The 22445-nt window shown below is 41.0% G+C and overlaps 1 long non-coding RNA gene across 1 annotated transcript; it reads right to left on the bottom strand.

The window, feature by feature from the left end:
- Window positions 1–17333: 17333 nt before the first annotated feature.
- Window positions 17334–22084, bottom strand: LOC120437917. The gene is made up of 3 exons (XR_005611495.1): window positions 21976–22084; window positions 17656–17785; window positions 17334–17400 (listed from the first exon to the last, which is right to left on the bottom strand). It is a non-coding gene; the product is annotated as an uncharacterized LOC120437917 (long non-coding RNA).
- Between the last annotated feature and the right edge of the window lie 361 nt (window positions 22085–22445).

The raw sequence follows: 22445 nt of genomic DNA, 5'->3' as shown, positions 1-22445 counted from the left end.
TCAGAGCTGAGGCCAGAGAAGTACAGCCTTCCTCTGTGATCAGACAGCCTGACAGACTGCAGACACACAAAACAACAATCCATCTGTTATCCATCTCTATGGCAGCATAACTAAGGGATGGTTCAGGGTCACCTGATCCAGCTCTAACTATAAGCTTTATCAAAAAGGAAAGTTTGAAGCTGATCTTCAAAGTAGAGAGGGTGTCTGTCTCCTGAACTCAAACTGGGAGCTGCTTCCACACCCAGTCCAACATAGCCAGGCTTTCTTTGCTGCTTTGACAAAACCTCAAATCCCAGTCAGAGATGATGAGCATCATCACAGTGATGATCATTTCTCTGTGTAACCCAGGCTTTCTGCTTCAGGATCTGTGCACGCTCACAGAACAAGGAGACCTTTAAACATCATTTCACTAAATGGATGGACTGAGCTCAGCCTACAGATGAACTGGTGCTAGAGATCATAAAGAACATCAAACAGTCAAATTCAACACTTTAGATGGAAATATGAGATTAATGCTGCAGACAATCATGAACCTGCTGAATTCATGAACATCAAGAATGCAGCGAGTGGTAAAATAAAGATTTGACCTCAGTGTTACTGTCTATTCCTAACATATTCCTAACATGATAGCTGCACTTTAGAGCTCTAAAACTGAAACTGACACATATTTAAACTCTACATGTTACTCAGTACATTCAGTTCTGACACTCGCCCACAGTCCAACAAAGGAAACATGGAGATCACATCAGTTTGTCATCGAAGTCTAAGTATCAGGGCAACTTAACCTGTTATTATCTCGTTAACTAATTAACTGATTAACGTCAGCATTATTTTAATCACAGTTTTAAAAATCATGATTATTGTGAAAGTGCTCACTGGCTCTGGCTAAAAGCCATGGGTCACAGGAGGGATGTTGATCAGTGCTGGCTTGAAATGGGCGTCATTACGCGTCTCAACCAATGAGAGCATTGAGGGTGGGTCTAATTAGGGCTGCCACGATTAGTCGACTAGTCACGATTACGTCGACTATCAAAATCGTCGACGACTAATTTAATAGTCGACGAGTCGTTTGAAGCTTTATAAGATCACAAAAGATGCAGGAATAAGTAGTAGGATTTAAGAGTGTAAAAACGGACTGAAACAGAAGATGGCAGCACTGCAGGTACAAGGATGCCAGCTGCCGTTAAACCCCGAAGAAGAAGAAGTAGCTCTGTCCCAGAATTCATAGCGCAGCCCAGCTCAGTTTCCAACAATGGCGGCAGCTAGTTAGTTTTAATGTTACTCTTATTATTCTTTCTGGGTCACAAAATAAACTTTTAACATATTTTCAGGCGAGAATGTAACTGTGTAAACCTCAAATATTTGCTCAGTTTATCAAGATATCACATATTTTCAAAGCGCTCCGACGTCTGTTACCCACCAGCTCGATAGCTAGCCGGGGGCAAGGCTCACTAGCGCCCGTGAGAACACCGGACTCCCGGCAAATTGTTTTCAAACCCACCACCGTCTTTCGCTACTCAGGTTAAACATGATATATAAGTCACTTAGATAACTTAAAATGTTATTGTTTGGCTTTTTTTTTAGTATTTTATTTGTTCCTGAGTAAATCGGTTTGGCTGAGATTAAAGTTATAGTTTTTACACAGCTGAATAAACGTCAAGCAGACAACTGATTATCAGAAGTGTGAGATGCTCGAGAATATACTCTGGTGTCCTGTTATATTTTAGATAGGAAGGAGTTTATTAAACTTCACCGAAACAATCTGCAAATTTCATTAAAATTTTATAAACTATCATCTTGTCTTTATTTTTAGTTAGCACATACCTTAAACACTTAAAGCTGTAAGCTAATGATAGTTATATAAGAGCAGATGCTGCTGGTGCAATAAGCTGTACGTTTTTTGTCCAAAGGATGCATGATCTGATTAGTCGACTAATCGCAAAAATGATCGGTGACTAGTCGACTATCAAAATAATCGTTTGTGGCAGCCCTAGGTCTAATACTACTGCAGCGCTCACATGACCCAGGACAGGAAGAAAGGGGTGGGGACAGAAACATGGAAACAGGTACAGATCTTTGACATGTTCATTTTAAACTGTTCCAGGAGGCAGTGTTGATACAACTAAAGTTATCTGGAAGCAAAGTTGAGTTTTTTATCGTCGGAGTACTTCAAGTCTGAAGTATCACTTAAATGCATTACACGGTGTTGATGGCAGCAAACAAACCACCCAAACAAACAGAGGTGGGAGGCTTGGGCAGACTACGTAGATTCAGCTTGTGGGAGGAGTCTAGATAAACCGAAGAAAGACAAGCTAACAAACGCCACAGTGAAGTGAGTAGCTACAAACTGCAGGTTTGTGTTGTTGAAGAAGTCGGTCTGAGGAACGTTCTTAGGATCAACAAATGACGGCATGTATGAGCCTCAAGATGCAGCATCACAAGAAGAATACATGAGCTGTAGAAAAAGGAGAGACTGCGAAAGCCACGGCGTTAAAATGTGCACCAGCTGTTGGTCTCTCTGGAGACTACTGGACGTAGCTGGGTAACCATGGTTACCTGAGAGTTACAGAAACGTGCAGAACATGTGATTCATGTTGCACAGCAGTGGGACATTTGAAATAAAGTCAGCACACTCAGTACAGATAGTGCATCAAATATGATGCTGCTGCCAGACGTCTGTCTTTGAACACGTCCCTGCATCGCGCACAACACCAAGGTTGCCATGGGAATCACAGCTAACAGGGACAAAGTGCACAGCTGGAACCCTGCAGGTATATTTAACATGATGTATTTCTCAGTGTCCTGTCTGTGTGTGAGAGACAAACAGCCTCTGTATGTGTGTGTAAATACAGCATGAATATGTAGAGGACATGTTTGTGTATATAAGTACATGAATGCTCTGCGTCATTTGAATCTTTGATTCTTGTTTCTGTTGCAGGTCTGTGACTGAACCTCTGGGAGGAGAAAAGTTGGTTTCATGCTCTGTGATTCTGTGTTTTGTCATCTCTCTCAGGTGATGGAGAGCTCAGATGATGACCCCGCCTACGTGGTCAAATTCAAGTCTACATTCAGAACAGACCTGGAGACACGCAAACAAAATGCCAACATTGTATATGTGAAAACTGCTGCTGCACTGGAGCCAGATTCAAGGAGCTCAAGTGTTTACCCAGATCTTACTGAACTTACTGAAGGAACAGAGGGTTGTTGGAGGGAAACCTGTGGAAGCAACAACATGCGAGCCACCAGAGAAAAAGTTGGCCCTATTTGTGCTTCATCAGAGTGTGAACAGGAGTAAGACTCAGCTGAGAACAGTGTGGTGGATACAGAGCAGAGCCCACCATCAGTACAGAGGCCTGTCCATTAGAGTGCTGCTCCAAACATGCAGCACATGTACTTGGCCACAGCTGCAACATCTGTACCTGTGAAAGGTTGTTCTCAGTTGCTGCTCATATTGTACAGAAGCAGAGAGTTTCTTTATCATCAGAAAATGTCAATGAGTTGTGTGTCTTAGCAGCTGGCTCGGTGCAGAGGAGGAAGAAAATGTCAAGTCAGAGGAAGATAAATGCAGTTCATGTTGTCAACTCAACCTGGACGACTGAAAGAGTTTTTCTTTGTCTTGTTTCTGACTGAGATTCTCCAAAGGAAATCCAGCACAAACACACACTTCACACACTCAAAGTCCTGCACAGTAAATGAGCTGATGAGCGTTTGTGCTGCTACCTGATAACAGAAAAATGGTTCTGCTGGTTCCTGTTCTGAAAACACACACATTTATAAATGTTCACTTGCTGTTGGTCAAAGGTGCCTGTTATAATGTTATGATGGTGGCTCTGGACTCTGAGGGGAACTTTGTAAAAAACTAGATCAGATGTTAACGTCCTGGCAGAGGCAAAGAACTTTGATTTGATACTTGATTTGATTAGATTCATGTTTCAGCTCAGATTGACAGAAATATTTGAACTGCTACTGTGTTAAAGGGAACACTGCTGTTAAAAAGCACCTGATTTGTTTCTGCACACTGAATGTTGCACTTCTCATACTGCAGTACTATTAAAATAAGTACACAATACGTTACTTTAGAACTCATGATTGAATGTTGCTGTAACAATGTCATTAATGGTGATTCAAAGTCTTCATGGTTTCCCAGCACAACAAATGATTGCACAAGTGTGACTGATCCACTTTCTAATGTCTGTGTAGCCCACACTGTGTGTCACTGTGTCACAGGTGAGTCTGTGTATCCAGGTTCTATGAGGAGAACAGGATATAGTGACTGAGTCTAGCAGCTTAAAGTCTGACTCCATCCTCCATTTAAATAACTCACACCAACAACTGAATACCTTTGCCTTTGTGTAGCTGACACTTCATTTTAATGTCCTTCTATTCTGGTTCATCTGGTTTCAGTTTCTATAAGCACACAGGTTTCATCAGTGACTCTGTGACCTCAGTAATCTTTGCTGGGCCTTAATGCTCTGAACAAAGCTGCACATCACAAGACTAAATAGAAATGAATCAGTCTTTCATTTCTCACTGCTGTTTGACTTCAGCTCTCAATGTCCCACCATAACCCATGGAAAGAATTACTGTCCATCCAGGCTCCTGAACATGAAGCTGATGAAGGTGGAGTATTGTGAGGGCTGATGGAGATGATGATGAGGAATCCAGGAGCAGTGGGTGGATGGCAGCATCAGCATGAAGGATCAGTGTGAGAACACATCATCATCCACAAAGAAAACCAGTCTGAGTGTCTGACGCTCTTGTTAGAAAGACGCAGTCACAGCAGTTAGCTTGTCTGCTAGTTAGCTTGGAGCTAACTCACTTGTACATTGAATAGCAAACTGTGTAAACCAGGGGTGTCAAACATATGGTTCATGGGCCAAATCCAGCCCTTGAGATAATTTGATATGTCAAATATTGATGAATTTTCAGGCTTGCTGATAATCAATGTGAGCACAGCTGAGATGTTATTCTGATGAGCACACCATGTGGCCAAACACTTTAAGAGACAGACTGGGATCATACCATTATTTGAAAGAAGACGGAAATGTCCCATAGACAGCAAGTGTAGTGGTAGAGACCAGGTACACAGAGAAACAGGGAGCTGTACTTAAATGCAAACAAAGGGTTTCAAACTTGTCCAGGCCTTAAACCTCACGTGTTCTTCCTAATAGCAGTAAATGGATAAAAATAAGGCTTTTATGAAAACACTGAATAAAAATGGCTGCCTTTATAAAGACCAAAAGTACAGTTCAGTATTGAATACTACATAAAATAAACTATATACAAAGTGTTTTTAAATGGCAGAGATGCAGAAATGTGTGCATGTAGCACAGAGCTATGGCTCAGTGTCTGAATGAGTCTAACAGACCTGAATGTGCTCTTTAAGCCATTTATATTTATAACGTATAATTCTTAACTGGTTTGATCTGCTACTCACCATAAGCAAGCAGACGTAGAAGGTTTTGAACTTTTAACTATACTTTTTTAGTTTTACAACTTTTCTTACTGTTAAAAACCTCGTTATGGCCATTTATACCATACAAAGTAATTAGACATGTGTGGTATCTACAGAAATATCAGAATCTCAGCTGAAAGGTCACAAAACCATCTCAACAACCACCAAACAGCTAAAACAGCAGGTGAACAGACCCCACAAAAAGATGTAAAAACACAAAGTGCGGATCCCCCTGATCATCTGTTTTTCAAAAGTGAAGTGTACTTTTGGACGTTCATTTACTGCTGGTTCAGTGAATTTTGGTTGGACAGTGATGAAACCTGCAGTCTCAGAATCTGTGAGAAGTCTGCTTTCAGCACGCAACAGCATTGTTGTGTTGTGTGCTGTGGATTCACCTCTGCAAACTCATCACTGTTTTCACCATCAGGTTTCTACTTAGACAATAACAAAGGAAGCAGTTCCCAGGAACTACTTCCTGTTTTAGAACTTTTCAACATAAGAGTATGTTGCACTTCAGAAGACCTCCACATCTCCTCTTATTAGAGGACTGCCTCATTATTAATTTGCTAAATCTGTCAGTTGAAGAAAAAAAATAAGCTTGGTCTCACCTGAGAGTTTCCAGTGTACAGCGTGGACTCTTCAGTCCTTCAGACAGAAGCTTCACGCCTGAATCCTTCAGGTTAATGTTACTCAGGTCCAGCTGTCTCAGATTAGAGGACTCAGAGCTGAGACCTGAGGACAGAGCTTCACAGCTTCTCTCTGACAGGTCACAGTGACTCAGTCTGAAAAATAACAGATAAACAATTACAAAAATAAAACACTTATGTTGAAGTGTAATGAGATACTATTATATTTAGCAATATTTAATCTTGTTTTTGTCAGGAAACTGAGCACTGATGCACAGAAACATGTGGAGAGAATCAGAGGAGAAGAAGTGAAGAGAGAACAGCAGTAAAACAACACTGAATTGTTCAGTGTGCTTTTGATATCAACAAAATGTGTCAAATTTCTTTATTTTGTATTTGTTTTAGTAGAATTGATGATTATCACTTAGATGACAACCACAGGCCAGGTCTAAATTGCACTTTGGTAACAGTTACACCCAGAAATATTTCAGAAATGTGGACAATTTGTGCTGCAATGTATTTAATATTAAACAATTTCTGTACCGATGACCACTTAATATTTTTGATATTTTATTTGAGTTGTTCCCACCTGATTTGTATTAACTTGAATAAACATTTAAAAACTAAAGCTATGATCACATATTTACTTACAGAGCTTTGTTTGAGGCTTTGACCACTGGCAGCAGCCTCAGAAGAGCCTTTTTAAAGGCTCATGTTCTCACTTAGATCATTTATTTCTACTTACATTTCTTTCTGGGAAAAATGGGGATTACTTTGAAAACAGGAACTATTTTCCCCCCAAAACAGCCCTGGATTAGTAAATCACTCAAACATCTTCTCAGTCAGAAGAAACTGTCTTGTTATGAGGGAGAGAAGAAAAAGATTGAGGCACATAAACTTGTTCAAAGAGAGATAAAGCAGCTAAAATCAGGTCTAAAAGTAAAGCAGAGGATGAGCTGAATAAAGGACACTCAAGGCTGGCTTGGAAAGGAATGAAGTCCATGGTGGGGATGCAGAGCAAGGACAAAAGATGAATGTGATGCTGAATCAGCAGAAGACTTGGACTCATTTAATTCCAGCTTTGATATCATTGATTTCAATGAAGAGCTTTGTGATTGTAGCAAAGGGCTGGTAGCTCTGAGAGTCCCACTGATGAGGTGTCTGTGAAGGTTCGCAGTCATCTAAAGAGCTTAGAAAAAAAGGCATCTGGACTTCTTTAAGTTTCTTGAAGACGTTTCACCTCTCATCCAAGAAGCTTCTTTAGTTCTAGGGTCAAATGGTGGAGAGTCCCAGATTTAAACCCTGTGGGAGAGTCTGCCAAGGGGGTCATGAGCCCCCTGTTGATCCTCTACCTAATCACACGAGCCAAGGTGTGAAAATGGGTGTAGGTCACAATCAGCCAAGGTTGCGGAGAGCTCATTGTGAAACCTAGCCCCACCCTATCATGTGATTTCTTGAGGTTAGCCTCTGTACAAACAGACTTCAGCCATATGAGAGTGAGTGTGAGTGAATGAGAGCACACACAGGACACTCTGATCTATGAATGTGTGTGACTCAGTGAAAAAGAGGATTGTACTGGATATACTGTGACTGACAAACAGAGTTTAAAGAGAAAGGTGTTTGGATTAAAATGGATTATGCTAAAGTGAACGTGCTAATGAAATCTGAACTGACTGAAATGTGAAGTGAAGATAATTCACATGTAAAAGAGAGAGAGGGGGTGATAATAAGGTGGGGCTGAAGATCAGTGAAGGACATGTAAACACCTGATTGGCTGAGTAGATATCAGATCGACAGTTTCAAAGTTTTCCCTGTGGATTATAACTTTAAGAAGATGTGACATTCATCAAGGAATCCTTCTCTCTGGATTATTTCCATGAACACTGAGCTGGAACACATCTACAGTGCTGGAAGTGCCCATCTCACCACCAACCTCTCTGTGCACATTCACTTTTTAATCCTTTGTGAGACAATAAAGATGTAAATTTGAGTATTTATCTATGTTAGTGCAAACACCTCTAATAGGTTGGTTTAGTCTTTCCAAGTCATAACTTCCCTTGGAGTCTGTGGTCCAGGCTCCTAAAATCATCCTAGTTTAACAAGCACTACAATCTAGAGGAGAGCTGCACTAACAGGTGTGACTGATGAGATCTGACCTGCAAGGATACTCAGGTTTATGTGTATCAGGACAAGCAGGGAAGACATGGACATCAAATCTGTCAGGCAGCCTGAGTCCGCTCATCCATAGTGCGCAATTGTGCACGCGAGCAGCTTAGAGGGAACATTGGGCACCACCACAGTTCACTTCAATAAAACTTTACTTCAGATTTGTTTTCATGTTTTCATTCAGCTGTGGGAGCCGTTTCCCCCATGTCCAGTCCTTGTACTAAGCTAGGCTAAACATGTCCAGTGCCTGTCTCTGTGCAGCTTTTAATCTGATGGTAATAAGGTAGAAATGGAGGAAGAAGAAAATGACTTCATCAATCAACCTGCAGCTGCCAACCCAAATGGTGAGGTGGTGGTTAGTTATTACTGTTGTTTATGATCCCCTACATTATCCTACATTCAAATATATTCTCCAGATACAATAGTGTTTGTGTTCCTAAAAGGATTTCATGAATGTGTTATTGTTCATGTCACATCTGTATGAAAAAAAGAGGAAGTTTATCCTTCATGATCACAAACTGTTCCAGCATGTAAACCTGAGATCTGTGTGGAGCAGCTGACCTGTACGATGTGCTCAACACAAACATTATTTACCATCAGTTACTGTGTGACTGAACCACGTGGGTGTATGAAGCATGGCTTTTAGTTTTAATAGCACATGGGAACATTCAGACGTGAATCTACACAGTAACACTTTGATTTGTTACAGTGAGGAGACTGTTGAAGGGAACGATGAGGGGAAACTGTAACAGCAGCAACAGAAACCAGGAGACAAAGCTGAGGTCTGGGTTCCTCTATGCTACACACAGCCTCCTGCTCCTGGACTTTAGTAAACACATAAATATCTCCAAGTACACTTACTTCAGAAACTCTATTAAACTCATTTCAAGTTTACTTCAGCTTTAAATTACTCACAACATCAGCACACATGAGTAAACAAAGTAACTAACACAGCTACTGTTCAAGTTTAGTCATCTTTAATACAAATATACCTCATTATTATGAATCTCACAGCTACCTGCTCATTGAACTGAACAATAATTCTGTTTCACCATTAAAACAAAATATGTGACTGTAAAAAATCTTCAGACAGTAATTAAGAATCTCCTAAGCAATCCAAAGATAAAGAAAAGTTCACCTGCCAATTCTATAAAGCTTGGTTGTTTATACAATAATATCATATCAGCAGTGGGGATGTTTGGATCCTGACCTGAGAGTTTCCAGTGTACAATGTGGACTCTGCAGTGCAGCAGACAGAAGCTTCACTCCTGAATCCTGCAGGTCATTGTTACTCAGGTCCAGCTCTTTCAGACTAGAGGACTGGGAGTTGAGAACTGAGGACAGAGCATCACAGCTTTCCTCTGAGAGGTTACAGCCACTCAGTCTGGAAGACAAAAAACAAACAAATTAAATAAATCAGTCAAATGAAACATTTTTTAATGCCAGCATGCAATACAATTATTGGTTAACTCAATAGCTTCATTAAAACACAACTCTTCTTCTATATCAGCACTTACTCCTTGTAAGCTCCACCTGCTCCACCTTCTGAGTCAGAAGACATGAAAACAAACTGTAAATCTAGTAGAAACATGATTGGAAATCTTCTCAGATCCATTTGTACATTTAGAGCCTGACACTGAAATATAGCAGCACGGACATTCACAGCAGCAAAGGGTTCTTGCTGATCGGAGCTGGCTTGGCCCTGGCTTACTGAAGATTAAAGAAAGCGGAATCAGCTGTTCAAAACCCCACAAGGCTGCCCGCTGTGACTGAAACAATGGGACGGGTCGTGACTTCTCAAAATGGGCTCATTGAATGCAGCACGGATAAGATCTTGACGAAGCTCATGGTGGTCGTGAGTTCTCAGACTTTGCTCTTTGAGCGCAAAACTGATAACCTCTCAGAGAAGCTCGTGGCTCTCCAACGGGAGATTGAGAGACGAGTGACGGACTGTTAGATCTGCTGTGAAATTTACATGCAGTTGTTCGCACCAAAGAAAACCACCATCATTTCATGCGGCTAACATACCGGCGCCAGCTGTGGTCTCAAGACTGGAGCTGAACATAACAAATCTCACCCTGATAACAGACGGTGTTTAGACTGTTCCTTCCCATCCTAAGCATGCTTATCCCCTCCCGGTGCAGACGCTGGGTCGAGGGGACCAGCACAAATGCTGCAGGCTCGGATGCGCTGTCTACACTGGCTGTCTCTCACCTGTTACCCATCCCTGTTGCTTGTCATGTGTTTCTATGGCGTATTTAGAGTTTTCATGTGCTCTGCGCTAAGGTCATTTTTTTTCTGTTCTTAAACTGATCTCCCTGTTGGAGTTCAGTCTGGGGGGAGTTATTTTTTCTCCTCATCTTTGCTGATGTTGTGCATTTTCCGCTGTTCAGTTCCGTGTCGCTGCTCTAGCGGCTGACCGGCCAGCTACCCTAGCCTGACCTGTCTCCCCAATGTGATGTTTGTGTATTGTATGTACGGTTGGAAAGGTCAGTATCCTAATTGCCCCTTGAAAATAAATACAGTGTTCTGAATCTGAAAAGATTACAGAAGACGACAGTTTGTGACACCTGGTGGATGAGTTGTGAAAAACTTCACTCAATGTTTTTCTTCTAAACTGGATGTAATTTTGGCAGCCGAGAGTTTTTCACAATCTATCCCAGCTGCAAATAGGAACACAACAAATAAATAACTTTACCCACTTAGATCCTTATCATTCAAGATTGTGAACAGATTCTCTACTCAGAGAATACTGGTGATTTTAGATGAGAGAGATGATTTGGAAGACGATGAAGGGGAAGAGTTTTCACAACTTGAGGCCTTTTGTCTTCACTGTATAGGACATGTTACGGGTCCGAAATTGAGGACGAGAGTAAAACAATCATGGTCCAAAAGAGGTCAATCAAACAATTGATTTTTAATGAATACACGCAGCGTGGGGAGACGTACACTGGAAACCATCAGTTGTAAATCCCCACCCAAAATACACTCCAGATTGCTTTTATAACATCAGGGTATTGTAACGCCCCCTCTTGCGTTTACAGTCACATAATTTACATCTTAAGAACATTATTCGCCTCCTCTACAGATAATGATCAATTCTAAGAGATAAATGCAGACACAGAAGTTCCTCTTTCTGGCATCCTCTTCCGAATATGGTGATGATCTCAGGCCTTTGAGGTCACCATGGACTGGACCTCTCCTTCTGTCACCTGTTACTAGGCAAACTCAAATGCAACAAGAAGCTGAATACATTCAGGCCTTTGCTCAGACTAAACATGTTAATATGTGATTATGATAACCCCTGTAATACAAATTATAACATAATGCCAGCAACTTCAATAAATACTTGGATGAAATGATAATTAATGCAATGATAAAGATGATAGTTATGTAAAATAATCCCTGTAATTCCACAGACAGAGAAGACAGGAAGGGAGGGAGAAGTGAGGAGAATGACACACAGGAAATGGTCTTGGGCAGACTCAAACCAGGCCCTGGAGTCACGACTCTAACTTTCAGTACATGGGTCACCTGCTCAGCCAGGTAAGCTACAGCAGTCAGCAGTGTGTGAGTTAATTTGAAGACAATGATGACTTTAAGTCAGGTAAAAAAAAAATACTTATCATCAACCAACAAGGGGAAAACAGTGAGCTTGAATGACCAAGCTTTGACCAAGGGTGGCTCACTCCTCGGTCTTCTTGCCCAAGGAGTGAGCCACCCTGCATGGCTATCAATGTGGTGCAACCAAGGCCATCATACAGTACAGGCCATCCAAGCTGATTTTTAACTTTTCGTCCCAGATACCACCTTAAAAATAATCTAGATTAGGATATGTTGGCTGATCTGAATTGTGTTCTAGATCCAATCACAACAAACAGAGAGCTGTTGTGTGTCCAAGGTGAACAGGAAGAATATATACATGCATAAAGTCAATAAAGTCAGAAGGTTTGCTTTAGACTGTGCTGCAGTTTATCATCAAAGACTGACAAACAGGCACCATGCTGCCAGTAAATGGCATCAAGTCTGACTTGAGTTTTTTCTTTTTTTTTTGTTCTTTTTTTTAATCAAGATTAAATTTTATAGCAACCACAGCAGAGATAACCAGGGAAGGTGTGCTTGAGGGGATATAGCTAAAACAGCTGGTTGCAGACTGAAGATGAACTGAGGTGCTGCACCCAAGTCTGTAACAACATTCTGACAACAGTGTGAAAGAAAAACTGAAAGAAAAGCAGGTTCAGGGAGGGACAAACATCTGCTGCAACCAGATTGGAGTGAGAGGAGAGAGCAGGCCAACAACAACAAAGAAACAACAAACACACTGTGGAAGACCGAAGCAGAGATTAGTTTAACCCTTTAAAACCGGTCGGAGCGGGCACGCTCCGTTTTGCGTAACTATTTTTAAATCCCGGTAGCACTGCAACCACGTAAGCTAGAGCAATAATTTTTTTTGCATATGAAACCGGAGGAGTTGTACTTACATCTTATGCCATCAGCTTGTCCGAGGTCACGGTTTCCTTCCACATATAGCTTTGCAAAAACTGCATAAAAAGCGCTTGCAGCAACAAAAACATAATATTCCAGAAACACGCTTTGCCGATCCGATCAGCTGTTCATAACACTTTCTACGTTGGAATAGACGTCAGCGCGAACTTTCGCATGTCCGCCATTACCTGCCCGAAACCGGAAGTGACGTCATTTTCGCGGAAATGTAGTTTTTTTACTATCAGGGCCTCAGAGCCTATACTGGTGTTTTTAAAAGTTATCTTTGACTTTATGACTTTCTGTGTCGTTTCTGGGATGCTTAGAACTCAAATTGCACTGCTGGAAATAGTTTATTTTGATGCATATGCTGCTTTTTTGCAAATTTGCACTATAATATTTATTTTCGTTTTTCCTGCAGTGTATAAAAATTGGTGTATTTCAAAAATAAAACTATGAAGACACTCAAAATTAATTTCCTGTGGTGGGAAACTATTTTGTGCAACTTTTTTGTATTTACAGTTTTGAGGGATAAGCCTCTTAAATTTCTCTAACTAGAAATATATGTTAAAAAAACAAAAAAGACTTTCAATTTTTTTGTAGTTTATTGCACTTTTTTGCAATTTATGTAATTACTATGCACTTAATGCATACATATTATTAAAATTTGGGCTATAATGGTTGTATTGATGTATATCAACTTGAAATGCTCCAAAAATTGGCACTACAGCATGTAAAAATATAATATAAGCTCTGGCGGACTTGGTTCTATGGTAGGTCTTAAAGGGTCAAAGTGTAACTAAGGATGTTTCTCTGGCTGCAGTGATTCACTGAGTAATTCAAATGCTTTGTTTAATGCAGGACTCACCATGCATGTAAAAGCAAGTGTTTCACCAACATTTGTGACTAAAAATAGACCTGCAGTAGAAATGTATCTAGGAACATGCATGTGAATATAAAGTATTTCAACATCAGGCACATGCAGCCTAGGTTTTTAAACAAAGACTGATAACATAACAGCAGCAGTGATGATCAGAGTTTATGGTGAATTCAGTGTCTCGAGTACACCGAGTTCTGGAGGCATCAAAGAGGTTACAGTTACAAAACTTTAGGTTACAAATTCATACAAAGACAGAAAGCCTGGAGAAATAAATTACTGACACAGTTGGATGTTAAAAGTAAAGACATGAGTACAAATGTACTTACAGAGCCTTGTTGGAGGCTTTGACCACTGGCAGGAGCCTCAGAAGAGCCTCCTCTGAAGCAGAGTATTTCTTCAGGTCAAACACATCCAGATCTTTTTCTGATGACAGTAAGATGAAGACCAGAGCTGACCACTGAGCAGGAGACAGTTTATCTGTGGAGAGACGTCCTGATCTCAGGGACTGTTGGATCTCCTCCACTAGAGAACAATCATTCAGTTCATTCAGACAGTGGAACAGATTGATGCTTTTCTCTGCAGACAGATTCTCACTGAGCTTCTCCTTGATGTACTGGATTGTTTCCTGATTGGTCTGTGAGCTACTTCCTGTCTGTGTCAGCAGACCTCGTAGCAGAGTCTGATTGGTCTGCAGTGAAAGACCCAGGAGAAAGCGGAGGAACAAGTCCAGGTGTCCATTTGGACTTTGTAAGGCCTTGTTCACAGCACTCTGGTGGAGAGATAGTTTAAACAACATGGAGGTAGTTTGTTCCTCTTCCAGCAGATTGAGTCCAGACTTGATGAAGGTCAGATGGACATGAAGAGAAGCCAGAAACTCCTGAACACTCAGATGGATGAAGCAGAACACCTTGTCCTGGTACAGTCCTCTCTCTCTTTTTAAGATCTGTGTGAACACTCCTGAGTACACTGAGGCTGCTCTGATATCGATGCCACACTCTGTCAAGTCTGATTCATAGAAGATCAGGTTTCCTTTCTGCAGCTGATCAAAAGCCAGTTTTCCCAGAGACTCCATCATCTTCCTGCTCTCTGGACTCCAGTGTGGATCTGTCTCAGCTCCTCCATCATACTTGACCTTCTTCACTTTGGCCTGAACCACCAGGAAGTGGATGTACATCTCAGTCAGGGTCTTGGGCAGCTGTCCTCCCTCTCTGGTTTTCAGCACATCCTCCAGAACTGTAGCAGTGATCCAGCAGAAGACTGGGATGTGGCACATGATGTGGAGGCTTCGTGATGTCTTGATGTGGGAGATGATCCTGCTGGCCTGCTTCTTATCCCGGAATCTCTTCCTGAAGTACTCCTCCTTCTGTGGGTCAGTGAACCCTCTGACCTCTGTCACCATGCCAACACAGTCAGGAGGGATCTGATTGGCTGCTGCAGGTCGTGTGGTTATCCAGAGGCGAGCAGAGGGAAGCAGTTTCCCCCTGATGAGGTTTATCAGCAGCACATCCACTGAGGTGGACTTTCTAGGGTCAGCTAGGATTGTAGTTTTGTGGAAGTCCAGAGGAAGTCGACACTCATCCAGACCATCAAAGATGAACACAACCTGGAAGTCTTCAAAGCTGCAGATTCCTGCTTCTTTGGTTTCAGTAAAGAAGTGATGAACAAGTTCCACCAAGCTGAACTTTTCCTCTTTCAGCACATTCAGCTCTCTGAAAGTGAATGGAAATATGAACTGGATGTCCTGGTTGGCTTTGTCTTCAGCCCAGTCCAGGGTGTATTTCTGTGTTAAGACTGTTTTCCCAATGCCAGCCACTCCCTTTGTCAGCACTGTTCTGATTGGTTCATCTCTTCCAGGTGAGGCTTTAAAGATGTCTTCTTGTCTGATTGTTGTTTCTGGTCTGTCTGGTTTCCTGGATGCTGTTTCAATCTGTCTGACCTCATGTTCATCATTGACCTCTGCAGTCCCTCCCTCTGTGATGTAGAGCTCTGTGTAGATCTGATTCAGAAGGGTTGGGTTTCCTGCTTTAGCGATGCCCTCAAACACACACTGGAACTTCTTCTTCAGGGAGGATTTAAGGTTACGATGACAAACTGCAGCTTGAAGTTCTGAAAGAGAAGAAATATGTAGAATATCTTTTGAAAGTGGAAACAAACACTTAATTGCAAAAGTATGAATCTTGAAAACAAGTTGCTCCATCTCATAAGACATCAGTAAATGTCTCATTTATCCAGCAGCTTAAATTTTTAGATAAATCCTCTTACTGCTCTGCAGACGGTCAGCCAGCTCCTCCTGCTTCATTCTCCTCAGGAAGTCCACTGTGATCTTCACAAATGCCTCTCTGCTGCTGCTCTGCTCATCATCCTCCCTCTGACTCTCTAAGCATTCTGGGTAATCTGGACTCAGTACCTTCTGGATCTTCTTCAGCTCGTTCTTCACAAAAGTGATGATGTTGTCCTCCAGCAGCTGGAACAGAATATTTATGAATGAGCCAATCAGACTGAAATCATGGAGCCAAACATCAGATCCATGTTGGACACACTGACAATCCACTGGTCTCCAAAGAGCAGCATGGAGACGACTGTGAACAGAATAGATGTAACAGTAGTTGTTGTACATGTACAGACCATAAATATGGAGTCCAGCTGTGTTTGATGCTGCTGGGCAGACTGACCACTGGGAGCCTCTGAGCTCTGCTGGTCCACTCTGTGGAGGAACCACGAAGAATTAGTTCAAGCACAGGATAAAGATCCAGTAGTTTCTGCTCAAATAACTTCATCTGAATCAAGCTTGTCAAGTTTTAAACTCTCAGATTGTGAACATATCAGTAATTTTCAGTCTGTTTTTATGGACGTCCTTTCAGTGGTGATGTCAGGGATGATTTTGAAGAAGCTCATTAAACTGAACCATCAGCAGATCACTGCTCCAAAACCAGAACATGATCCGAGGTCTCTCCACCACCAGAACACCAGCTTTACTAACGTGGTAGATCAGTGTAGTACAGATCAGTAACTGATGAGTCATTTGATCAAAATCACTGAGTGCTTCACATCTGACCCTCTGATGTTTCTGTGGACATTTTGCATATTTAATGAATGTCTGACAGTTTTACATTCATTCTATGAATACAGTGGAAATGTTGTGTTATTGTCTCCATGTTTTTCCAGCATCATAAATTCTGAAGTTCAGAAAATTAGATTCTTTTTTCACAGCTGGAAAACAACAACATTTATTCTCTATTGAAATCTTCATCGTCCACTCCAAAGGTCACAATCTGAAGGTAACATCTGGTTCTGTTCCCTGTGATTAACTCTGAGCATCAGTATGGTGGGATTATCCACTACATCCACACCACTGTGGTTCAGTGTTGTCCTGATGGAGTAACAGCAGCCAGTATGATCCAGGCTTTAGCTGCTGGGTCTCTGTGTGACCTCTCAGACTGTTTAACAGATCAGACACAAAGAGAATCAGAGCAGCTCTTTAAAGACAAACATGAACCCACTCAGGTCACACTTTCCCCACAGATATGAGCATCACTGTCCTCAAACAGCAAATGACCAAGTCTAACATTTGGATCTTTTCTCTTTCATTGTTTTCTTTTTAATGAATCTTTGTAACAATCTGAGGATGTTTCAGGTCAGATTTATCCAGGAAACACAAACATGTAAAGGAGTCATCACAGCTCTCTGACCTCGTTGGTCCAGGTTCACCACTGAAGTCTGGAGGTTGATGTTTGGACCGGTCACTCCTCACAGACGGACAGCTGGACCCTGCAGACTGTGACCTCTGACCTCTGCAGACACAAACATGATTGAAGCAGCTGTGATCACACAGACTGCAGATGATGCAGCTGTTTCCTGTCAGTAACATCCTCTTAGATTACAGTTCAGCTTTTTACAGGAAAACTGGACAAAACTGATTTTTGTTACAAATTCATTTTCATTTCCTCTCAGCTCACAAACACAGTCAGAAAATCAACCAGAATCAACACTCATTATAATGTCAGAGCAGAATTATTTCTGTTACTCAGTGAGTTCAGCTCTCTGACCTCGTTGGTCCAGGTTCACCACTGAAGTCTGGAGGTTGACCTTTGGACTGGTCACTCCTCACAGACGGACAGCTGGATCCTGCAGACTCTGCTCTGTCCTCCTCTTCCTCCATCATCATCTTCAGTCAGTCTGAGAGGTAAACCACAAACACACAGTGAGTTCACATTAACAGGAGTAACTAAGTTACAGTCGCTGACCTCTGACCTGTTGTGTAACCTAAAAGCCAGGTCACATGATCCACATCAGGTGAAATAGTGTTACTGTGGTTTCAGGTTCTTTGGGAAGAATTTGTCAAACTGAAGTGGTTTTTTTATACAACGCTTTGTAGGTTTCTGTGGTTTATGTTCTGTTATTTCTGATAAATTGTGTGAACATTTTTTATTAACAAACACCTTAACAAATTTATTATTTGCTTTATTAACATCCTTTTTCTTTAAAGATGCCCGTCCTGTTCCATTGTTATAACCCATTCAAAACTTCATCGAGGAGAATTTCTTTGTTACGGCCATCACAAACTATAAATTCTGTCAGGCGGTCAGTGATGTCATTCATTGATCAAAGTTTGCTGAGAGTGTTTGCAAAGTGATCAGGCGAGCAGGGCAAAAACTCCACAATATAGCTGCCATGAAGCCAGTAAGAACGTTTACATTGTTTAACTACAGAGTGTCCATGCAGTGAATTATTTCAGTAAAAGATTTATATGATGCATCCAACACGAAGCTCAACTTTTACCTGTGAGCACTGATTCCACTGACAGGAGCTCATCGTTTTCATTTTCATCGTTTTCATCATACGTTTACTGTCTCGCTGTGAGAAATGGATCTTTTTATACAATCTGGGAACTTTATAAAGTCCAGTCCATAAAGTTCATGTCAAACAGGAAGTTTTAATGTTGTTTTGTCGATGCTGGTGTTGCATGTTGACTGATTCAACAAGTCAAAGTTTTTTGTCTTTGATTACTGAAAACTTTCATATATCTCTATGTTCTTTGTTATAATTGGGTAGGGTGACATCGATGCTCAGAGTCCCTCCTCTGCATCTCTCTGAATGACAATCCTGACGTCTTGCTGCAGGAGTTCATGGTGAGTGTTTTATGAGTAGATTGGGGCTTTGCAACATTTAACAATGTATTGAGTTAACCATGTGATCCTCCTTGGACTGGTAATGCCCAGTAGTCCTGTTAATGATTTGGCAAAGTGATTCCAGTACTGGGATTAAAACACAAGGTTAAACTTGTCACACAACACAAACACTGCACTTTTTCTCCACAGACCCTGTTACGAAAGTGGAAAAAACATCCATATTGACACCTCTGCCACAAACTGAAAAACATTGTTTCCCTTTTTTTTAGGCATCACATCATTGTGAAAACACTTCAAAACTGTGATTTTAGTGAAAGAAGGAAAATTCCACCATCTTCCCACATTGTGCTGATTCTTGTCTGATGAGGACACGACTGGGATACAGCCTGGAGTACAAGTCCAGCATAATCATGAACATCATCCAGGAACATAAAAACAACTTCCAGAAAAATGAGGAGAAATAAATCTTTATATCAGCTTTTGTTTGAAAAACAAATTATCCCAACTGAGTCTGACTTATAGAGAACACACAAAGTCTGTCAGTGTTGTGTGAGTTTATCTCTAACCTGTTAGGCCCTCAGGAGTTTTCTGAGCTTTCTCTCTGCAATTACAAAATCTTTGTATACAATTGTGGTATCAAAATAAAGCTAACACTTGTGAGATTTCACCAGAGGTGTAAATATCGCTGCAGGTGTTACAATGTCAAAATTATTGAAACTGGAACACAGAAAAAGTAAGTAGATTTTATCCTCACCTAATTTATTTATTTAGCAAATATGCCTTTTAAAAATATGATCTAGTTTACATTTTATTCCAGAAATTCAGCAACTAATATATAAACATTATCTGTGCACAAATTTATTTTTCTAAAGTGAAACTGTGAAAAATTACAGTACTGTTAATTCATAAATATCCAGGTGTTGTACAAAAAGTCCCATTTTGTCACACATTGGACACCATATGTGCGTTGAATTTTTTTTAGGTATTAAAGAGCAGAAATTATTTAATCTCATTAACAGGCTTCTCATTAAAATGCTGGTTTTTGAATATTTTTGAAGAATTAACCACACACTCACAGGCAACAGGCCCTGTCTCCTGTGCGCATGGTGTCTTTACCCCTCTGAGGGGCTGCAACTTTGGTTTCTTTTGGCCAATTTGCATGATTGACACCTCTTTTTATGTGTTTGAGCCAATAAAATCGTAGTAATAATATCATGTTCACGTCACTTCAACCAATCAGAAGTTGCAAAGCCAAACCACATGTGGGCCAAAATTTATAACATGTGGTTTCTGTCTGGTCACATGTCTGTAGTTGGGTCTAAAATGGCGGTTTTTGACAGAAATGGCTCTGATGCGGCTTTTAAACATCATTAGACGTGTTGCTGCGCACTGTCGGTCCAGTCTGTGAGCGTAGAACACAAAACAGCAGTTCGGGGATGACGTCTCACACATGGGTCCTCTGTCAGAATACAGGAAAATCCGGACATTTGTATCAATCTCGAAAATCCCCCCGCACACCCCGGATAGGACGTGAAAAGTGGGCATGTCCGGGGAAAAGAGGACGGTTGGTCACCCTAGTCAAAAATATAAGCTCTGAAATGTGTGGTATCCAGAAAAACCTCAGAACCTAAGCTAAAATCTGATATGAACCATTTCTACAACATCAAAACACAGCTAAAACAAGCCATGACAGAAATGCACAGCAGCGCAAATGCACTAGAACAGAAATTGACTTACCATCCCGATTTCCTCCGTTATCTTTGCTGGGAGCTGATAGCCTCATGATGATCAGCAGTTACTAAGGCTAACTAGATCCCAAAGCGCAAGTGCATCTTTTCAGATGAACTGCTAAAGAAATTTCCCTTGTACTGACCATAACTGGACTGGCCATCGGGCATACCGGGCATTTGTTCGTTTTTACGGGCCGATGGTTTTGTTGCTGTTGTTGTTGTTGTAACAGTATGAACAGCAAAAGGTGGTGGATTGGCCATATGCTGGCCGATGTGTAAAATAACGAATTAACACCAGGATCCTTTTCTATGTAGCTGACAGGTGGTAACCGTGCAGGGGCGGGTCTAGCAAAGTTTTTGCCAGGGCGGCAGATAGGGCATTAACAGGGAGAGGGGGGCACAAAGAAATACTTTTCTTTCTTATTCTCATTTAAAATGTCTAGCTTTTCATAAATAATTATATGAATCATGCATATACCAACAAGACAGTGTTTATGGCTTTATGGCTTTTCCTATAATACCTGGTGGGCCGGTCTCTAGTCAAAATGCCCTGGTCAATTTTTTGTCCCAGTCCAGCCCTCATACGACCCAGTACTGGTAATTTTTCTTATGCCGATGAGGCATTATTTCTGTACCATTATTTAATTCCAGAGGTTTTTAAGTTATTTTTTTTGCACCCATTGACTTGTAAAAGCCTATATGACATATTTTATTTCAAAAATTATTAACCGCACAGAGAAGGCATTGTTTAAATATGTTAAATATGTTAAATAAGTTCTTCATGACTAAGCTAAGTGTCCTCTTTTTTGGAAATCAAAATATGGTCACCCTTTTTTTGACCCCATGTTATAACCGATTAAACAAGATCACCTCCCTTTTGCCCCTATTTTTTGGGGTGTGGGTGTTTAAGAAATGAGTTTAGTGAGATTTTCATCCAGACAATAAAAAGTTGTTTCAGTGATTCAGAGACAAAATAGGGACTCCACGACAACTACCTCAGAAATAAACCTCTTCTTTGTTTCTCTGTTTGATACAATGAAATTAATAAAAATGCTACATCTGGAACATGGAGGCAAATGCAATCAAATCTAAACCAGTGAACCTGAAAACCAGGTAACCACAAAGACCAAGCTGATTGCTTACAGAGTTCATACTCTAACTGCTAGCTGCTATGCTAGCTAAGCTACCTTATGTTAAAGGTCAGACTAAAGAAATAAGCTGATGCTGCTGAGAGTGACGTCACAGTCTAGCAGCATTTAGTTATTCAGCATTATATTTAATCCTTATCATCTGCTCCTCTCACCTCTGTTTACCTCAGACAACAAGAACATTTAGCCAACAGTTTATTAGCTTTGGTGAAATTATGAACAGGCATCAGTGCGGTCACCTCCTTTAGTGCTGGAGCAGCAGGAACACCTTTTAATCTGAAATCTCCTTTTCTCTTTAAAACACAGTGACAGCAGGCTGAGTGAAAGACAAAAACCTTATTTAAAAGCCAAATATTTACCGGCTTTACTTCCTGATCCAGGATTCAAAGATGATCAGCAGAGTTATTCCATTACTGTGAACTATGGAGCAGCAGATTTGTGGTGGAGACGATCATCTGACACTGACATCAGGGAAGTGAAACTTTGAGCAGGAAAGGAGGCGTTTGTGGGGAAACTGGGATGAAGCAAAAGCAGAAATGGAGTCTGGACTTTAGAAACATGTAGGAATGTTTGTTGGAGGCTTTCTGTCCTGTTACTGAGTGCAGCATTAAAATGATGTTTCTATTGTAGTTTCTATTGTAGTGACACTTTAACCTGGTTCCACTGCCGATCACAGAAACACTCAGTGTGTTAGTGGAAGTTGTTTTTAGCTGAGCCGTGTCATTAATCCAATCTGAAGTGAACAGTTTGCTGCAGAGCAGGAAGCCTCTTCATGACAAACTCATGTTACACTTTATCAGCACCATGTTTTGTTCTTCTACTTGTTTTA

The sequence above is a fragment of the Oreochromis aureus genome, linkage group 3 (assembly GCF_013358895.1).
Source record: "Oreochromis aureus strain Israel breed Guangdong linkage group 3, ZZ_aureus, whole genome shotgun sequence".
In the NCBI taxonomy this organism is placed as follows: domain Eukaryota; kingdom Metazoa; phylum Chordata; class Actinopteri; order Cichliformes; family Cichlidae; genus Oreochromis; species Oreochromis aureus.
This window is presented reverse-complemented; position numbering and strand designations above follow the sequence as displayed.